At 47.3% G+C, this 19,203-nt stretch overlaps 2 non-coding genes across 2 annotated transcripts; both read left to right on the top strand.

Annotated features, from left to right (window-relative positions):
* Positions 1-1,986: 1,986 nt before the first annotated feature.
* Positions 1,987-2,105, top strand: LOC133212778 (5S ribosomal RNA). The gene has a single exon (XR_009725594.1). It is a non-coding gene; the product is annotated as a 5S ribosomal RNA (ribosomal RNA).
* Positions 2,106-2,795: 690 nt separating this feature from the next.
* Positions 2,796-2,914, top strand: LOC133212790 (5S ribosomal RNA). The gene has a single exon (XR_009725606.1). It is a non-coding gene; the product is annotated as a 5S ribosomal RNA (ribosomal RNA).
* The last annotated feature ends 16,289 nt before the right edge of the window (positions 2,915-19,203 follow it).

The raw sequence follows: 19,203 nt of genomic DNA, 5'->3' as shown, positions 1-19,203 counted from the left end.
GGGTGGCCTCGCTGCCGTCGGAGCTACCCGCCACAGGTGCACCCACCGTCGGGTGCAAGCGCACAGGCTGATACTCTCACGGGTACATTATCACACATATACACCGGCTATCTCACCACCTTCCCAGGCAGGGAGCCCACCCCCCCCACTGAGATACAACTCCATGGTTACCTCTCCACGGGCAGGGACCCCCCCAAGGGAGCCCCCTGCACCCAACACCTGGCTGTGCGCTGGCGCAGGGCTCACCGCTGCAGGCACCACTCCGCGCCGCTGGAAGCAGCCGGGCCCCGCCGGCTCCCCAGGCTCGGCATAGCCCGCTCCATGCCTGCATGGGTGGCGGAAGCCAGGCCCGCCCGCGGCGGGGCAGAGGGACCCCTTAAGTCCCGCCATGCGCCTCCCCTCTCTTATCTCCTTGGGCTAAAATTAACCCAGGACAAAGCTCAGCTCAGCGCTGGGCTCCCCCTCCTTCCCCAGGCAGCCCGGAGGACAAGGCAGACCTTTTCCACCACCCTGGTCCCCTTCCCGGGACAGTGCCCAGTACCATCCCCGCTGTCCCCAGGCCCTGGCAGGTCATATGCATGTCCCTCCCAGCACCCATCGTCCCTGTCCCGGCTGCTGGGTGGCTGGTGGCATCCCTCGGGATGGGATTATGGCTGTCCTGAGACTGTTCAGGGTGGCTGCTGATGCGATTTACCCACCGGGGAGGAGGGGGAGAGGAAAGCACTGGCAGAGACACGCAGCCTGTTTATGACTCACATGTGCCCAAGCCTGTGTGCCATGGGGGACCTGTCCTGGTGGCTGTTATGTGGCTGCTTCACGCTGCAGGTGTGTAGTAAGCAGCTCTGACCCTACCATAGTGTGGTTACCTACAGCTGACTCTATTTGGCAAGCTCATTCCCAGGAAACCTCCTCAGAAAATAACTGCTGAGCCTGCATGGTACCTGCTCCCTGGGCAGCTTGAGGCTGCTCCAGCAGGGGTTGAGGTGGCTACAGGGTCACCAGACTGTGACACAGGAACGTCAGTGCAGGTGTACCACACCAGGACTACCTGAAAACAAGGGGTCAGAGTGACAGGAGCAGCATGTGCTATACTCACACTACTGTGCTTTCAGAAAATGCCATATCCATGGTGGAGAGATCCTCCTTCCACCCCAAAGGACACTGAGAGGAGAGATGGGATCTGCTACAGGTCACTGACCACCGCAGAGGCTCATGAGCAAAGAAGAGCTTTGGCCGGAGAGGTGTCTAGAGACATGAGTATAACAAAGAAAAAGTAAGAAAAAGCACATCCAGGTTGCCATCTACTGAAAAGAAATGTCAGGGGTATGAGATGGGTGATTAAAAAAAAAAAAAAAAAAAAAAAAAAGAGGAAAGGAACAATCATCTGAAAAGGGCAATCATTAAAGAGACAAGACACAGAAGTTTCAGTGAGCTGTTTAAGGGAATGGCAACAACTACATAAGGCAACCAGACATAAGCATATCAGAACACTGATAGGGAATACTACAGTGTAAAAAACTAAGCAATGGCACTGGAAAGCGATTACCGAGGAATACAAGTGATGTGTCAGTTATGAAAGAAGACAGCAGAGGGTAAGGTATATAGGGGTCTGTGCTAGAGAGGCTTCTTGCAGGGGTTGACCCTTTTTCTTGGTGGGCTGTTGGGGTGATTGAAGCCCCTGCGGGCAATGTCGGTACCCTTTTTCTCGGTGGGGTGCTGTGGAGGGGCAGGTCCACAGGGGTCCCCCTGCGTGCTGCTAGGGGCAGCAGGGAAAGAGCGTGGCGATGCTTGTGCAGGGGGGTTTGTGTTGGGGCGTCGGGGCCAGGGCTTGTGGGGCTCTGTGCTCGGGGGGGGTTACCGCGCCGCAGCGGTTGCCCCAAGGCGGGTGTGCGACCCATTGCTGCCAGTGGCTTTGGGTGCTGGGGCTGAGTGCGGGTCGGCAGCGTGTGCGGGGGGGCCGAGAGCGGTGGTGGCAGAGAAGAGGGTGCCTACGGCCACACCACCCTGAAAACGCCCGATCTCGTCTGATCTCGGAAGCTAAGCAGGGTCGGGCTCGGTTAGTACTTGGATGGGAGACCGCCTGGGAATCCCGGGTGCTGTAGGCTTTTGCCAGCCGATAGGGGATCCTGCGAGCAATGTCAGCCTCTTTTTGTATGCGGAGTTGTTTTCGCTTTTATGGGCCCTGCGAGCAATTCCAGACCCCTTATTTTTGCGGGATGTTGAGGCTACAGGGGGCCCTGCGGGTTGTTCCCCACCCGTTTTTCTCGGTAGGGTGTTGAGGAGATAGGGTCCCCTGTTTGCAATGCTGTCCCCCTTTTCTCTTGCGTACATGTTTAAGTCCTGGAGGCCCCTGCGGGCATTGCTAGACCAGTTTTTCTTGCGGGGGTGTTTTGGAGATAGGGTCCCCTGTTTGCAACGTTGTCCCCCTTTTTCTTGCTTGCATCTTTAGTGGAGTCCCTGCGAGCAATTCCAGACCCCTTTTTTTTTGCGGGATGTTGAGGCCACAGGGGGCCCTGCGGGCTGTTCCCGACCCCTTTTTCTCGGTGGGGTGCTGCGGAGGGGCAGGTCCATGGGCGACCCTGTTCCTGTTGTTGGGGGACATGAGGGATGGAGCGTGGCGTTGTTTGTGCGGGGGGGGTGGTGTCGGTGGGTCGCGGTCAGATCCGTGCGGGGCTCTGTGCTTGGGGATGCTGGCGCGTTGGGTCCAGGGTGCCGCTGGGTTTGGGTGCTGAGGCTGAGTGCGGGTCGGCAGCGTGTGCAGGCGCGCCGAGAGCGGTGGTGGCAGAGAAGAGGCTGCCTACGGCCACACCACCCTGAAAACGCCCGATCTCGTCTGATCTCGGAAGCTAAGCAGGGTCGGGCTCGGTTAGTACTTGGATGGGAGACCGCCTGGGAATCCCGGGTGCTGTAGGCTTTTGCCAGCCGATAGGGGATCCTGCGAGCAATGTCAGCCTCTTTTTCTTGCTGGGGTCTTCCTAAGAAGGAAAACGGAGCAAATAGTTTGCTATATCCACGGTAGATGGTACAAGAAATAATGAATTTTTGAGGGTCCCTTCCAACCCACACTATTCTGTCATTCTATGATTTACACTGCAGTTGGAAATGCTCTGTCTGGAGATGAAAATAAACTCTGCTAATGCTGAAGATAATTGAACCTACAAACATCCCTTGCAGTGAGTGCAGACTAGACAGAAACCTACTAGTTATGACATGGGAATACTGAGCTTTCTTTAGTTGGTCTCTTCCTGCCCCTTTTTTTGCGAACCTTTGCTTTTACATGTGAATTGAGGAGAATTAATGTGACAGTGTGTTAGCACTGCAGGGGGCAGAGAAGAGCCAAACTGGCTGCACACCCTCAGTACAAACTAATATCCCAGAGTGGCACAAACTCTCACCTGGGTATGAGTCCTCCTTGTTTGAGTTGACAGGAGCCCTTTCACCAGGTAGTGTCATCACCAGGTTTCTTTACTCCTTGCCTAATTTAGCCCGGATTTTTTCCCTGATCTCAGCAGTGTCTACAACTGATTGGAAGTCAGGAGTTCTCCCATGTGTCACTGCACTCTGTAAAGAGAAACCCAGCAACAAAAGGGGGTTAGGGGAGAAAACAGAATAAAGGACTTGAAAACAATGTCATTTTCTTCAGATGCTTTTTTGCCATCATCGTCTGTAGGCAAGAGTAAGCTTCCCTGAAGCAGTCCTTTCTGGGTTATTGTCTGGAAATTGAGATAAAGGAGGTTGTATCTTATTGTATGTTAAATCTTTCAGGACCTGGCTAAAGGGTATTCTGAGTTTCAGTGCTAATGCTGATATTGCACAATACCCATTACACTGCAGCTTTGTCCAGCAAAAGAAGGTTGATTATTGTATGCAATTTTGTATCACTTAACTAAACAATGTCTAAATGTTTTAAAATACATTATTCTGCTGCCAAAATCACTGCTGCTGTATAAAGAAAAGGGTAGAGATCCCATCCAGCGGCAGTTGATGTAGATGAGAAACCTGGAGCTTACTACTAACTGTCGACTATTCTTCCAGTTGTACAGTTTATTTCATCTAATATCGAAAATAATCTGGTAAACCCATACAAGCAACATACCTGCTTAACAGTAAAAGAAATGCTGCATTTTTACTGTTAAAGAGAACCATTTATGACAAACACTGTGAGATTCTGCTCTGCCATACTGAAATCAACTGATGAGAGCTTGCCTCAATGTGCTCATTTGTGCACTGCGAGTGAATGAACAGTGGTCAGAGCATTCCTTGTCAGGGTTGCACCTTTAGCATCTTTAACCGTTGTTTGCCTTAGGAGGGAGCTGCGCTCCCGTTTCCCTCTAGTGGTTCGGCACTTTCTGTGCAGCCCTGAAGTGGAGCAGAGCTTGGGCCTTGTGAAGCTCCAGAGCACTCTTTACCCCTTGGCAGCTCGAGGTGGGAGCAGAGGTTTGCCATTCGGAGCAGAACCAGGCTCAGGATTTACCAGGAGGGTGCTGGCTCCTTGTGCTCTGCCTGGTGCCGTGCAGCACCAAGCTCTGGCAGGCACAGAGATGTGCTGACTGCACTGTGCACGGCTGGGTGTTGATGGTGTGGTGAGATATTGGGTATAAAAATGGTTCTGTGTGCCCATGGAAAGCAGAAAAGCCCCTGATAGGCCATGTTACATGAAGGAGCAATCTCTGGTTTAGGAGGTTCCTAAATTAGAGGCCACAGTAACGTAGGAACATACCTGGTGGGCTTCCAGATTTGTGGAGCAGTGCCAGGGCCCTGCAGATCCAACCTTCCCGGGGCTCAGATGCTGCAGACAGACAGCAGCAGGGACTGGGGCAGCACTTGGGCTGTGCTGGGTTTCTGCTTCCTACTCAGTGTGACCTCCACTGGAAACAACCTGGTGGGGAGGTGACCTGCACTGCGGGAGGCTGGTTTCCATGCAGGCCTCTCTTCCTCATGGCACGTGGGAGAGGTGGAGGGGTCATGCACTTGCACTTTGTCTCTGGCTGCCTACAAATGAGAGCTCTGTACTGACAGGGGAGAGCAGAGGCTCACAGCAGTCACTGACGGTGTGCAGCAGTTAGAGCTCAGTCACAGGAAGCAGCTCTGGCTACCAACAACTGAAGGCAGTTGTTTTCAGAAGACTCAAGAGAGAACATGTCATGGGAATACAGCTCCTTCAGACACTTGAAAAGGCAGCTTAGCACAGAGGTTCATTACTGTAATGAGAGAGAGGAAAAAACAACCCAACCCTGATTGAAGTCTGGTAGTCCCATCTGGAGAACATTGACTAAACCTCCAGCTTCATGCAGAACACCTTAGAACCAAGAGTTCAAGAAAATAGAGCAGTTACATAGATATATATATATAGATATATAGTGAACTACCCATGCTCTCTGCTCAGACATATTATTGATCAGAAATTCCTGGTTTCTCTAGTTTTATAAACCTAACGCATCAGGAACTAAATTTATGCCAAGTGTTTGTCTCCTCCTCTGCATGCTGCAGCCACTGCCATTTCCCCATTGCCATCTCTCCGAGGTGCTTATTTGCTTTCTGTTTCCTTTACATCTTTTATAGAATCCCAGAGTGATTTGAGTTGGAAGCTCATCCTTAAAGCTCATCCAGTTCCAACCCGCTGCCACAGGCAGGGACACCTTCCATTAGACCAGGTTGCTCCAAGCCCTGTCCAACCTGGCCTTGAACACTGCCAGGGATGGGGCAGCCACAGCTTCTCTGGGCACCCTGTGCCAGTGCCTCAGCACCCTCACAGGGAAGAGCTTCTTAATGTGCCATCTCAATCTCCTCTCTGTCAATTTAAAGCTCCACATCCCTCTTGAGTTGAGGCCCCAGAGCTGGATGCAGGACTTGATTTCCTCTTACACTGGCATAAATTCAGAGTGACACTTTAACAGATCCTCATGTAGAAATACCTGGGGCCAGTAAATCTGAGCAAAACCATGTCCTCTGCTTGAACAAGCAAGAAATTATTTTGCTCTTGTTTACCTGCTTAATTCAAAAAGTAGTTTCCCTTCCAGTCAGTTACACTCATTTAGTTGAAAATATTTTCACAGGAACTCTCAGCTTGATTTGCTTTCCTGATTTGGGATCATTGCATTGCCTTCTGCTTAAAAAGCAATTGATTTGCTCACAAGCTGTTTTGCAGCAGCTCAGTGGGGATTTAACACTATTTTTCTGATCATCCTGTTGGATGCTGTAATGATGCAGGTCGCCAGTTTCCTCTTGACATTTGGGTGCTTCCAGCTCCCATGGCTTCGAGCCTCTCTACAGGGAAAGGTTCATACCTGGGAGAGAAGCAGTCATCCACACCAATGCAGGAGCACCACAAGTCCTAGACCTGGTCAGGGCTGTACTTAGGTCCTATACATGCAGAGTAAAAGTCATCCCTGCCTGAAACATCTTGGAGTTTAAAATCCCCTGTTCTGAAAACAGCGGCATTAGCCAAAGCACAGCACAAGCAGTCCTACCAGGGGGCAGCACCTGGTGTTGTACCTGTGCTCAAGGCAATGCCCCCTGATGAGCCCTACCTGCTGCAGCCAATGCCCCTGCCCCCGAAGCATTGGCATCCAGGACAGAGCTTTTGCTGTATTTGTTAACTATTTCAGGAGAGATCTTTCACAAGCAGCATGCTCCGCTTAAGTTTGAAGTAGCAGAGTTTAAAGCTCTTGGTATTGTCTTGTTGAATGAGCACCCATGCAGCCTTTCCAACCCAATGGGAGTCCACCACAGTACTCACGGTATGTGGACCTTGCTGTTTATGATGTCTCCTGTCTAGGGGACATACACAAATTAACAAAGCTTTGCCATCTTGATCTGCTTGTGTGAGCAGAGGCTGGTGGGGCACTTTCAGGGCTAGGAGTTGATTTTCCTGAGAGGGAGCTCAGCTCTGCAGCAGATGAGCTGCACTGCTGAGGAGAAGACAAGGGCTGGAGGGAGGGAGAACCACAAACTGCAGGTCTGCTGCATTACTTTTTGCAATGAGGGTGGTGAAACACTGGCACAGGCTGCCCAGAGAGGTGGTGGAGACATTCAGTGCCAGGCTGGATGTGGTTCTGAGGAACCTTAATCTAGTTGAAGACGTCCCTCCTCACTGCAGGGGAGGTTGGACTCAATGAGCTGTGAGGGTCCCTTCCAACCCAAACTATTCAGTGATTCTACGATTAGAACCCCAGGGAGTGCAGGCATTGCCCACAGCTGCTGAGGCTCTCTTCAGCTCTTTGTAGAAAAACCCCAAAGCCACAATTATCCTTCTCTCTTATGGGAAGGGCTTCTCACCCTCACACTCTTTGGTGTGTCTGATGGGATTTAGCCCTTGCTGGAGCTGGTCTTCAGTACCTTGAGCTGAAGTGCTTTGCTGACATGAGGTTAAATTCACCTGGGGAAACATTTTAATGAAGCCAGGGAGAGGAAACTGGCTTATCTGAGATACTAAGGTCTGTTTGGCATGTGGTTGACATTGAACGTTTGCTACCACACGTACTGTGTGTGAACTACATCCAGCTCTGGGGAAGTTCACTTTGATTTCAACCTGTTTGAACTGGTCATTTATCAGAGCAGCAAGTGTCACATCTGAAAGCAAAGCTCCTCTGGTGCAGCTGATGGGCCCCTGAGCTCAGCAGGAGCCCTGAGGCTGCTCTGCCACTTACCTATAAGAAAAACAACACCTGAACCACAGCAGGATGCAGAGCTTTCATGTGCATAGCCCCAAATTTATCTGCCTTTCCAAGCCTGCCAGGCATGCAGCACCAGTGCAGGTTTCTAGTTCAGTAAAGGGTATTACCTGCTAAACATCTTACAGTGACAAGACTTCAAATGTATCATAGCTGATGGGGGGGCTTACAGACCGTAACACACACAGTCTATTCCACAGACTCACTTTCCTGCAGCTTGGGGTACCATTCACAGGGACAGAGATGTGTGTTTAACCCCCTGATTTCAAGAAAATACTATAACAGAAAGGTCCATGCAGGCAAAGAGCATGTGTCCAGAGACCCCTCTCTACTGATGCCTCTGTCACATCCTGGTGATCACAGAGCCCCTAGGAAGCCCAGCCTTGCAGATGATGCATGCTGCCCAGCACGCAGTGTGCTGATGAAGCCAGACATATAGGGACAAGGTGCTTGGATCCTGCAGTGAGGCATTGCAAAGTGGCATGGGAGGAAGAGGTAAGGCCACTGGGGATGCTAATGGAAAACTCCCCTTCCCCTATATTCTTTAATAACCCCTTCCCTTCCTTGCATTCTCTTAGTCTCTTCTCTTATATTCCCTTCCCTTTTCTTATATTCTCTCCTCTTCTTTTGAATTCTCTTAGTCTCTTCCCTTTTCTTCTCTTACATTTCCTTCCCTTTTATTCTCTTACATTTTCTTCTCTTCCCTTACATTCTTTTTCTCTTATGTTCTCCTATATTCTCTTATATTCTTAGTCTCTCCCCTTTTCTTCTTTTATATTCCCTTCTCTTACATTCTCTTCTCCTCTCTTACATTCTCTTCTATTCTCCTATATTCTCTTAGAGTTTCTTCTCTTACGAGTCTCTTCCTTTCTCTTACATTTTCTCCTTTTTTCTCACAGTCTCTCCTCTTATATTCTCCTATATTATCTTATATTCTCCCAGAGGCTCTTCCCTTTTCTTCCTTTATATTCTCTTCCCTTCTCTTACATTCTCTTCTCTTATAGTGTCCTATATTCTCTTAGTCTCTTCCCTTTTCTTCCCGTATATTCCCTTCCCTTCTATTGCATTCTCTTCTCTGACATTCTTTTCTCTTACGTTCTCTACTCTTACGATCTCTTAGATTCTATTATCTTATATTCTCTGATATTTGCTTCCCCATATTCTCTTAGATGCTCTTCCTTGTATTCTCTTGCATTCTCTTCTCTTAGAAGTTCTTAGATTGTTTTAGAGTCTCTTAGAATCTTTATCTTCTACTCTCTTCTATTCTACTCTCTTCTCATTGTTCTATTCTCTTTTGCTTTCTCCTCTTTCTTTTGCTCTCTCCTCTTTCTTTTGCTCTCTCCTCTTTCTTTTGCTCTCTCCTCTTCTACTCTCCTCCTTCTACTCTCCTCCTTCTACTCTCTTGTCCTCTTCTGCTCTTTCTGTTCTCTTCTACTCTTCTATTCTCTTCTACTCTTTCTTCTATTCTCTTCCATTCTCTTCTGCTCTCTTCTACTGTTCTAGTCTCTTCTATTCTATTCTCTTTTCTCTTTTAGTCTTTCTTCTATTCTCTTTTGTTTCTTTTCTTCTTTCTCTTTTTCTTCTCTTCTTTTTCCTCTCTCCCTTCTGTTCTCTTTTTTTTTCCTCTCTCCCTTCTGTTCTCTTTTTTTTCTTCTCTGCCTTCTATTCTCTTCTTTTTCTTCTCTGCCTTCTATTCTCTTCTCTTTTTCTTCTCTCCCTTCTGTTCCCTTTTTCTTCTCTTCTCTTTTCTCTCTCCCACCATACTTTCTCTCTTCCCATTCTCTTTCTCTCTCCCACCCTTCTCTGTCCCCCCATTCTCTCTCTTCCCCCCTCCTCTCTTCTTTCTTTCTACTATTCTCTCCTCTTCTCTTCTCTTTCTCCCATTCTCTTTCTCCTATTCTCCTCTCTTCCATTCTCTGTTCTCTCTCCCATCCTCTCTTCTCTTCTTTCTTTCTACTGTTCTCTTTTATTCTCTTTCTCCTCTTCTCTCCTATTATCTTCCTTTCTCCTCTTCTTCTTCTCTCCTTCCTCTCTCTCCCGCTCCTTTCTCTTGGGTTGTCATATAAGAATAGAATATAAGAGAAGAGATTCCAAGAGATTCCAAGAGATTCCAAGAGATTCCAAGAGATTCCAAGAGATTCCAAGAGAATCCAAGAGAATCCAAGAGAATCCAAGAGAGGAGAACATAACAGAATACAAGAGAAGAGATTCTAAGAGAAGAGAATATAAGAGAAAACAAGAGAAGAGAATCTAAGACAATCTAAGAGAATCTTGGAAAAGAGAAAGTAAGAGAATACAAGGTAAGAGATTCTAAGATAATCCAAGATAATCCAATGTAAGAGAAGAAAATAGAAGAAAATGTAAGAGACTATTAGAGACGAGAATCTAAGTGATGGGAATCTATGAGAAGGGAATCTAAGGGAAGTGAATCTAAGGGAGGAGAATCTAAGAGAATCTAAGGGAATAGAAAGAAGCTAAGGGAAGAGACTGTAAGAGACGAGACTCTAAAGAGACCAGAGGAGAGGAAAGAGAATACGATTAACATTGCCCAGGCCACCATGTGTGAATCCAAACTCACTGCACAAGCTGGGGTCTCCCAGCCCCCTGAGAAGGGAGCACTGACACCTTCTGCATCCAAGAACACATAGAGCTGTCCTTGCAAATACGTTACTGATGGCTTAGCTGCAAGCAAACGCTTCCTGATGTGAAATCCTGCTGGGGCACTGTGGGAGAGGACAGACGAGGGAGGTTCCTTGGAGACATCTTGCTATGAAGGCTGGTGGTGAGCCTGAAATTGTTTTGAGACTTACGGGTTTTCTACTCCTGCAATGAAAAAAAAAGACACATTAGAAGGAAAACAAGCAAAAAGAGGCAAAAGGGCAAAAGGAAGATTTAACCCTTTTAACACCTGAGACAACAACATTAGCGAATCCATGTGTCAGTGACCAATGTTACAGGATGCATTTTTTACAGCACTGCATGCTAGAGATCCCTGTCATGTCACAGCCCTCCTGTAACCTTTGCACCGTGCACCCACCTGCTTGGGCTGCTGAGCAAGGTAGGAGGTCACTGACTCCAACCAGCCAAAGCCCTTCCCTGATTCCCATTGAGGTTTCTACATGGAGAACACCCTGTTTTTGTACCAAGTTTTCTTTCAGGATACTGGCTTTAAGGTCTCCAGCAATAAAGGATTTATTTTGCTTATCCTTTGTTGCTTTGGTGTCTGATTGCCCTCAGTGCTAAATTAAAATGTTCTTTCCATTTGATACCCATCAGTTTTGATTTCCAGGCTCTCTGAGACCACTGTCTCAGCTCTTCTGGCTCCATAAGGATGACTGATAGTGTTGTGCTCACCCCTTCCACAGCGCCCATCTCTTTGTGACAAGGTCTGAAAGCTGAGAGAGGAGTACAGACTGCAGACCTGCACTAAGGAGCACCATCAAGAGCAATGTTTTGCCGGGACACCTGAAACACTGCGGCCTGGGAAGCAGTGATATTGGCTGCTCATAGCTTCTTGTGAGAGCTGACCCTGTACTCAGGGCTAAAGTTACACCAGGTTTCTCTAAGCTCACTATAACCAAGCAGACCTCAAATTATTTCCTTGCTCAAGTGTTTTTCCTCTTCATTCCTCTTCATGACAGTGCTCAGAACAGAGACATTACCAGAAGCCACAGATGTTTCATGTGGTATCAGGGGCTATCTAGAGAAAACCCACAAAACCAGCAACAAATACTTATAAATTTTTAGCTTAAAATTTAATTTAATGTTTAAATGTAAAACAAGTGTTTTAAGTGTGTTCACCTATACCCATTGTCACAGAATCAATAGAACAGTTGAGGCTGGAAGGGATCTTAAAGCTCCTCCAGTTCCAAACCGTGCCACAGGCAGGGGACACCTTCCACTAGACCAGGTTGCTCCAAGCCCCGTCCAACCTGGCCTTGTTATAAAACAGAAAAATATCAGTCCTTGTCGTTGCCGCCTGGAAAAAGGGCAGCTCAGCATTCAGCTTGTGTCTCCATCACCCTCCCCACCACAGCACAGTTTGTCCACAAGCGGCAAACCATTCCTGATAAGTTGAGGGGAAATGGCTGCTAATGAATAGGGCTGCTAGAGGCTTCATTCCTGTTCATAGTTACTGTTGAGTTTTAGTTAAAACCATTCTAGTCTGGTAACTATTCAGTGCTGGCTAAAAAAGGGCAAACAGACCAAAGTTGCTGCAGTCACAGCAGCAACAAGTGTGGAGACAAAGTTCTCTGTAGAGGATCAGCAAAACACATTTAGTGGGGCAACACTAAGGGATCCTACAGGAAGAATTCAGGTGCTTAAATAACTAGGTCACTCCAGGCATTCAGCACATCAGTACGACCTTAATGGTGCTCACTAATCACTAGCATTTGTCACTACCTACACCAAAAGAAAGAGGTGACACCAAGTCACTGCAGGCATAACTACTGTTAAAACTCACCAAGTCCCATTAAGATACTCTGGTCTAAGAGCCCTGCAAGGAGATGATGATTTACAAGGAATTAAAATAAACCCCCAAAACTTCAAGAAACAAAAAATACCAACACAAAACATGAAACAGAAGAACCAAATGCAAAAGTCTGTTCCAAGCCTGCCCCTTCATAACAAAGAGTAGCAATTGTTCAAGCAGGAATTACTCACATAATCATTAGGGAACTCATTAGCTAAGAGGCTTTATTTTGGGGAATAAAGATGAGATATCATCAGGGACTGCAACAGCAAAGAGATATATACATATCAAATGTTCAACTACGAGCAGCTACAGAAGCGGCTTTTGCAGGAATTTAGGCTGATCTGCCAACAAAACCACATCTTCATTACCATCACTGGCCCAACCCAAAGGGTAGAGGACATAAATCTACTACTACTACTAATAATAATTCCAGTAATTAATATTATTCACTCCAGGCATCCAGGACAAGGTAAACTAATAGAGTGTATTGTGTGTGTTACTGGCAGACAACCATACGCAGCTCTGGGAAAGGGAATACTGGTGGGCATTATGATGACTGAGCAGGCAGCATGCTCTTTGTGACACACAACCCGAGTTTACTTAAAGTCAAAACCAACCAGTTTTCCTTTTACACGATTTCCTGGTCCTTTCCCTGCAGCATTTAATCCTCTGTGATCAATTACACCAGCATTTGCTGAGATCAGAATACATGGGACAAAAGAGAGCCATGTACAAAATAATAATCGCTATTCACATAAGCCTCTTTATAAATGCAAATTGTAACTCTTCAGATACTGGCAGTGGGGCTTATTTTCATTACCATATTTTCACTGGCTGTAGTTAGTGCAGTAGCGGGATTATTACCTCTCCTGTTGTTAATAAGAGACAGAAACTCGTTTGCCACATTGCCATTGATGGCTTCTGCTACCAGCTCACCACTCTCACAACTTCCCTTTCAATGTCTCCACTGCCTATTTCACGACCCACAGATATCACCAGCTAAGGGCCCACCCAACACAGCCTGTACTTCCACAACAGGACCAGGTACTTAGAAGACACACACACTGGTGGGAACCACAAACGGTAGAGTGGGGAAACCCAGTAGGAATTGGCCTGGTCCCTTTCCTGCTGCTTTTCAGGCATTAGCAAAGTACTGGTGTAGGAAATGCATTTTTTGATACTAGCTGAACACCAATAACACTCAACGCTGTGGCACAACAGCAAAGCTGCCTGCACAGAGCCCAGCTGCTAATGCTAATGTAGCCCTGCTGCAGTGCAGTCACTTTTGTCTCCACCAACAGAAAGGGATGACAGCTGGGATGCTGCTCTCAAACACACCACAAAACCCCTTTGCTGCTGCCCCACAAAGCTCTCCTCTTGGTTCCCCGAGCATCTGCATGCCCTGTGCTCCCTGACCCATGATGGTCAACCACGAGAGCTGCTGTAGCAGTGTGAAGACACAACTGACATCACCAAACCACCAGCAATCTGGATTCACAGAGGAGGCTCCGTCTGCCCTATTAGAAGAGGTTCAGCTCTGCAAATACTCCACAGAGGGGAGCCCAAGAGATTTGTCTGAGCCAGCCTGCAATTGCAAAGGTCCCACTTAAGAGCGCGTATCAGCACAGAGCTGCTGTACAGATAGACTCGTCTGTTATGACATACACCAGCACTAAACCAATTCATTTGCTTTTAAGTCATATTCATCTCAGAGCACAGCTATTGCCTGTGCTCTTTGGGAGACCAGAGTAGAGCGTTCAGGAAGGCTGAAGGGGAGGCACCAGGACACCCTTTCTCATGGCTGGCAGCAGCCACAGGGTCTGGGCTTTGCTGTGGACCCTGCCTGCCTGAAGATCCCAAAGACACTCTGAACAGCCTTGGGTGAATGTATCCTGAGGCTCCTATTGTGCTAATACTCGATTTTATATGTAGAAATCACGTATAGAAATATGGAAAAAGTTCACTTCATGGTTACCCGATCTCTCCTGGTTGAGGCAACTAGTTGCAGGAATACTGGTGTTAATTGCTTTAATATTGATTACTTGTGGTATGATACATGTTCCCTCTGGTGTTGCAAACGGTCTATGACAAATTATGAAGAGTGGAAAAGGAATGAAATTAAGCACCAAGTAGAAACAGGAAACTATTTCAAAAAGACTTTTGATGGTAATTGTAATATATAGAAAAGAAAAGAGAGTTGCAAAAGAATTTGCAAAAGGATAGAAAAAGGGGGGAAGTTGAGACAAGGGGGGGGCACGAAATTACAAAATGGTATATAGAAATCTTTAGAAGTAGCTTTAAATAGTGTTAAGTTTGATGGCTTTGTAACAGTAGCAATGGAAAATTACTGAGGTGCAGGGTACATAGAGAAAAATATGTGAAGAGAGTGCAGCTAGAGAACATACTGAGAATTCTCACAAGATAAATCGTTATAGTTGACATAGCTTTAAGAAAAAAACAGCCTAGAAAAACAGGACACAGGGATAAGGGGTATCTGGGAACTGCAGGTGTCCAGGATGGGCTACAGTTGAACTAACAGATAAGTAGGAGGATGGGAGGATTATTATGTCTCTGGTGCTAACGAACCAATTAAACTGGTATGAGCATCTACTGCGCGTGCTTCAAAGGCTGCCAGAAGTGATGAAGATCGTTGGAAGAAGTAAACGACCCTCAGAGACCACCACCACAAATCTGTACGCATGCGGGGAACTCTCTGGAAAATGATGTAATCCATATGTAGCCTCATGAATATGTATGTATGCCCAGGGGCTATAAAAGGACAGCTTGTGGGGCAATTAGGGAGACACACGTTAGGAGGATTTATCCCCCGTGTCTCCCGGCGCCGCAATAAAGAATACCTGCTTGTCAGCTTGAAAACTTTGTTGGCAAGTTTGTTCCTGGAGTTTTCTCCGAATCATGTTTGAGAAACCTGCACTCTCAACCAGCAGAATGTGCTATCATCACAGTCATTACTGATTAAAGCAGCAAAGAAAGATACATAATGAGGGTACCAAACCTGTGTGAACATAAGTAGTGTTGAAGTATGTTAACATTGATTCTCACTGCAGGTTAATAACTCCAAAGAACATGCTTCCTTCCTCAAAGCACACCAACCGTGTTACAGGAGACTCGGTATGAGAAGGTCAAGGCAACGCTTAGAATCCAGAAAGCTCTCAGCAGCGCTGCACCATGCCCTTGGCCTGGAATCCAGAAACCTCCCCCAACGCTGCACTCGAGCTTTTGCAAACAACCACCACAATGAGCTATTTTAACATCCTGATATTTGAAATTAATCATTAACCCCCTTGAGAGATCACAAGACCTCTACTTACAGTGATGGAGCCCTCTATGTTTATAAAGGCAAGTGAAGAGCTGAATTTAAACTTTAATCTTAAATCATGTGGTCCACCCTTGTGAGGACAGAGGTGAGTGTGAGAGGATGCTGTGAGAACTTTGAGGGCACACTCCAGCCTCAGAGCTCTCTCCCTTGCACAGCACAAGGCCCTTGTTATTACGCATTTGTCGCCTTCCAAGCCCGCTCAGAGATGAGAACAATTACAATAGCAGAGGGGAAAGACATCAGCACAACAGATGGAAATGGGCTTTTTTATCCCCTCCCCTCTTGCCTCCCTGTACACTTTGGCAGAGGTCTGTGTTAATACTGGAAACCACAGCTTCCAGAAAGCAGTCAGTGAGGCTTGGTCCCTCTGCCCATGCAAGGAAGGTCCCTGCAGGTGCTGTGTGGTCCTCTTCCAATGGGACACAGCCCAAGATCACCTTTGTCTGGTTACAGACAGCTTTAAGTGCTTTTGGTCAAATTTCCACAGTATCATTCTTGCTAATACACTTACCATGGGAGGTGGTTTTAATGGCTTTGAGATGACAGAGGGGAGATTTATAATACACATTAAGAAGAAGTTCTTCCCTGTGAGGGTGCTGAGGCACTGGCACAGGGTGCCCAGAGAAGCTGTGGCTGCCCCATCCCTGGCAGTGTTCAAGGCCAGGTTGGATGGGACTTGGAGCACCCTGCTCTAGTGGAAGGTATCCCTGCCTGTGGCAGGGGATTGGAACTGGGTGAGCTTTAAGGTCCCTTCAACCCAAACTAGCCTGGGATCCTATGATTTTGCACAGCCTCTATTTATTGGAAAACAAGAGATGATTTGCAGAGGCAAATCTTCACCCAGCTCCTGGAACTGGGCAGAACTGAGAGCACAGCCTGAGGGTCTGAAGTTTCATTTGGACCCACCAAAAGGGAGCTGTTAGTGTCCCCTCTGTATGAACAGGCAAACTTGGGATAATGCTGGTGTAAACCCAACTCATTAAGGCATATGACCATACTGCACACTTAGGGTTGAAGCTGTGTGATTTTGAATACAATTCAATGCATAAGCGTTCATGGGAACACAAGACATTCTGAACATCGTGAATGGTTCTAACATTTGTCATCTGGTTCCCTTCTCCTGTGGCACAGCCAAGCAAGGTGGAAGTCTCTACAGCATTCCAGGTTAGCCCAAACTGTGCCTCAGTAACAGAGGGACTGAAAGGTGAAACAGCACAGGGGGAAGGCTGGGGAAAAGGAAATGCTTGGCTACAAAAAGACATCGCTTGGGTGGACTCTTTTCAAGCTTTGATAATAAAAAAGTATTAATGCCATTGAAGACTTCTTTGCATTTTCATGTGCCCTGAGAAGAAAGAGTTACATCTCTTAGCTGAGTAATCCATAGACGTTTGCCTTTGAATCTCTGCTTGGACAAGAAGTGAGCAGAGGGGCAGTGTAGGTGGGACCCAAAACCTTGAGCAGGGAAAGCAGAGCAGATCCTACGTGAACCCAAACATGAGGCTCAGCTCCCTCCAGCTACCTCTCTTGTGCAGAAGGATGGAATTCTGCTTGCAGTTAATTAGGGGTTGGAGGCAAAGGCCATTCCTTACAGATGTTTTATTCCTCCCTGTGCACGAGGTGTTCCATCAACCATAAAATCACATTTAGGCACGCAGGAAAGAAACCAGGTGCCAAGAATGCTCTGGTCACAGAATAAATGTGCAATTGCTACTGTGAGACCCCCCAGCCCTCCATGCACCACCTGCAGACACGCTTGCTTCCTTCCTGGGAATCCTGAGGAAGGTTTTCCAGCCTCAGGAATAAGTGCATTTGTGCACCTGACACTAACCCCAGCTATCTGAAATTGGTTCCTGTCTCTGCCCCCCACTCCGGCTCAGCTTTGGGCTGCAGCAGGAGACAGAAGAGCATCCCAGCTTCACCAAAAGCACATCTGGGATACAGATATAAAGTAATGCAGATATAGACATCTTGGAGGCACTTAGCAATTGGTCTCTTGCACATAGGGAAGACCTGGACCCTAACAAACCCAACCAGCATGGACCTTGCCTAATTAGCATCGCACAGGGGCACTAGAAAAAGTTTGTCTTGGATTCAGATGAAGGAATTTGGGGTTTTGTCACCTGGACAATGACACTCCTAAGCCTCAGCATATCCTGACTTACTAGATCTAGACCAGGTAACAGCACATGGGGAAACCCGCAAGGCAGAAGTTTGTATGCGACAAACCAGCATCCTTGCTGCTTTTTTGACTCAAGGCATTTAAAGCCCTGTCTCCAGCTTTGCTCTCCCCCACCTCTCCCTGTGCTGTGCTGCAGTCGGACCTGCTGGGTCCAGGACTGTCACGTTGGTGTAAAGAACCTGATTTGTGGAATAAAAGCACCAGATCTGCCAGGAGAAAGCTGCGCTCCTCTCCTGGATGAGCATTAAGCCAAAATGGAACACAAAGCTGGCAACTTGCTTTCCTCTCTCTTGTTTCCATGACAAGGCACTGAATGCATGGGGGAGCCTAAGCTCCAAATCAAAGATTAAGTGAAAACATTTCTGTTACGAATACAGATAACCTGCTCCTGGGTTTTATGACTGCAGTGAGAAGCTTTTAAGCATAATTCTAAGAGTCATTTTAGAAGGGATACAAAAAAGTTCCTTAAAATCTAACTTAATCTTGGAGCATTTCTGGATGGCAGCATCAGGCATTTATTTTCCTCGATAAACATCAGTATTTCCTCTCCAATCCAAACTCTTTTTTCATTACTAGGAGAGACCACAAGCTCCTGTTAAACCAGCCACTGCCTCACTGCCCACTGTTTCACAGCTTCAAGGAAATTCTCCTTAAGCCCCAGGAACAGCTTCCAAGGCAAACGTCTTACTGCAGGCACCCTCCTGACTTACTGTGGGAAGCTTTATGCTGGGCTTCCACTTCTCTTTGATCAGCCCTTGCCAAGCAAGCCCATGCTTGCAGAGGGAGGATATTCTTGTGCCACCAGCTCTCATGGACTCTGAAGCTCCTGTCCCCACTCACCAGGCTCCCCTGGCAACCTGCTTTGTGCACAGGATACACCTGAGGTCAATTTAAGCACCTTTCCAAGCAATACCCAGGTGTATTGTGTGCGCCCACAGATGTCCTGATCTGAGTTTTGAACATCGACCAAGGGCAAACAGCACAGTAACACTTGGAAGGGTTAAGAGCTTCCCCTGAAGCACACTGCAAACCCATTACCTACATTTATCAATGGCAGAGAGACCAGTGCAACAAACAATAAGCACAGGTTTAAGTAGAGGTCAGTGTGGACACAGCAAATTCCTGGTTGATGTTGCTGACACAGGCTTGTGCAGGAATAACAGAGTTGTCGTGTTGCTGGGAAAGTAAGATAGGGACTTTCAGCAATGGCTGTGGAAATTGCTCAGTAGCATCCAGGACCAGTGAGCACAGCTGAGTCTACATACAGCTGCCTGGGAGGTGTAGGCACAAAGTTCTTACTGGGGTTAATCCCTGAATCCCCGGGATGACCTGGGAATCTCAGCTGAGAGACTGTTTCCTCTTGGGATTTTGTTTTGTGAAACCACCACACTATTGATTGTTTGGAGAGGTGACAAGGACACTCACGGGACTAGGAGGATGATCCCAGATAAAAGTCAAATAAAGGGAGGTAGAGGCAGAAAAGCGCTCAACCAAACTGGGTATGTGATGGCCTGAGCACACCAGCCCAGGGCTT

The sequence above is a fragment of the Neopsephotus bourkii genome, unplaced genomic scaffold (assembly GCF_033783945.1).
Source record: "Neopsephotus bourkii isolate Nb327-2 ecotype Australia unplaced genomic scaffold, CSIRO-AGI_Nbou_v1 NB_739, whole genome shotgun sequence".
Taxonomy (NCBI): Eukaryota; Metazoa; Chordata; class Aves; order Psittaciformes; family Psittacidae; genus Neopsephotus; species Neopsephotus bourkii.
This window is presented reverse-complemented; position numbering and strand designations above follow the sequence as displayed.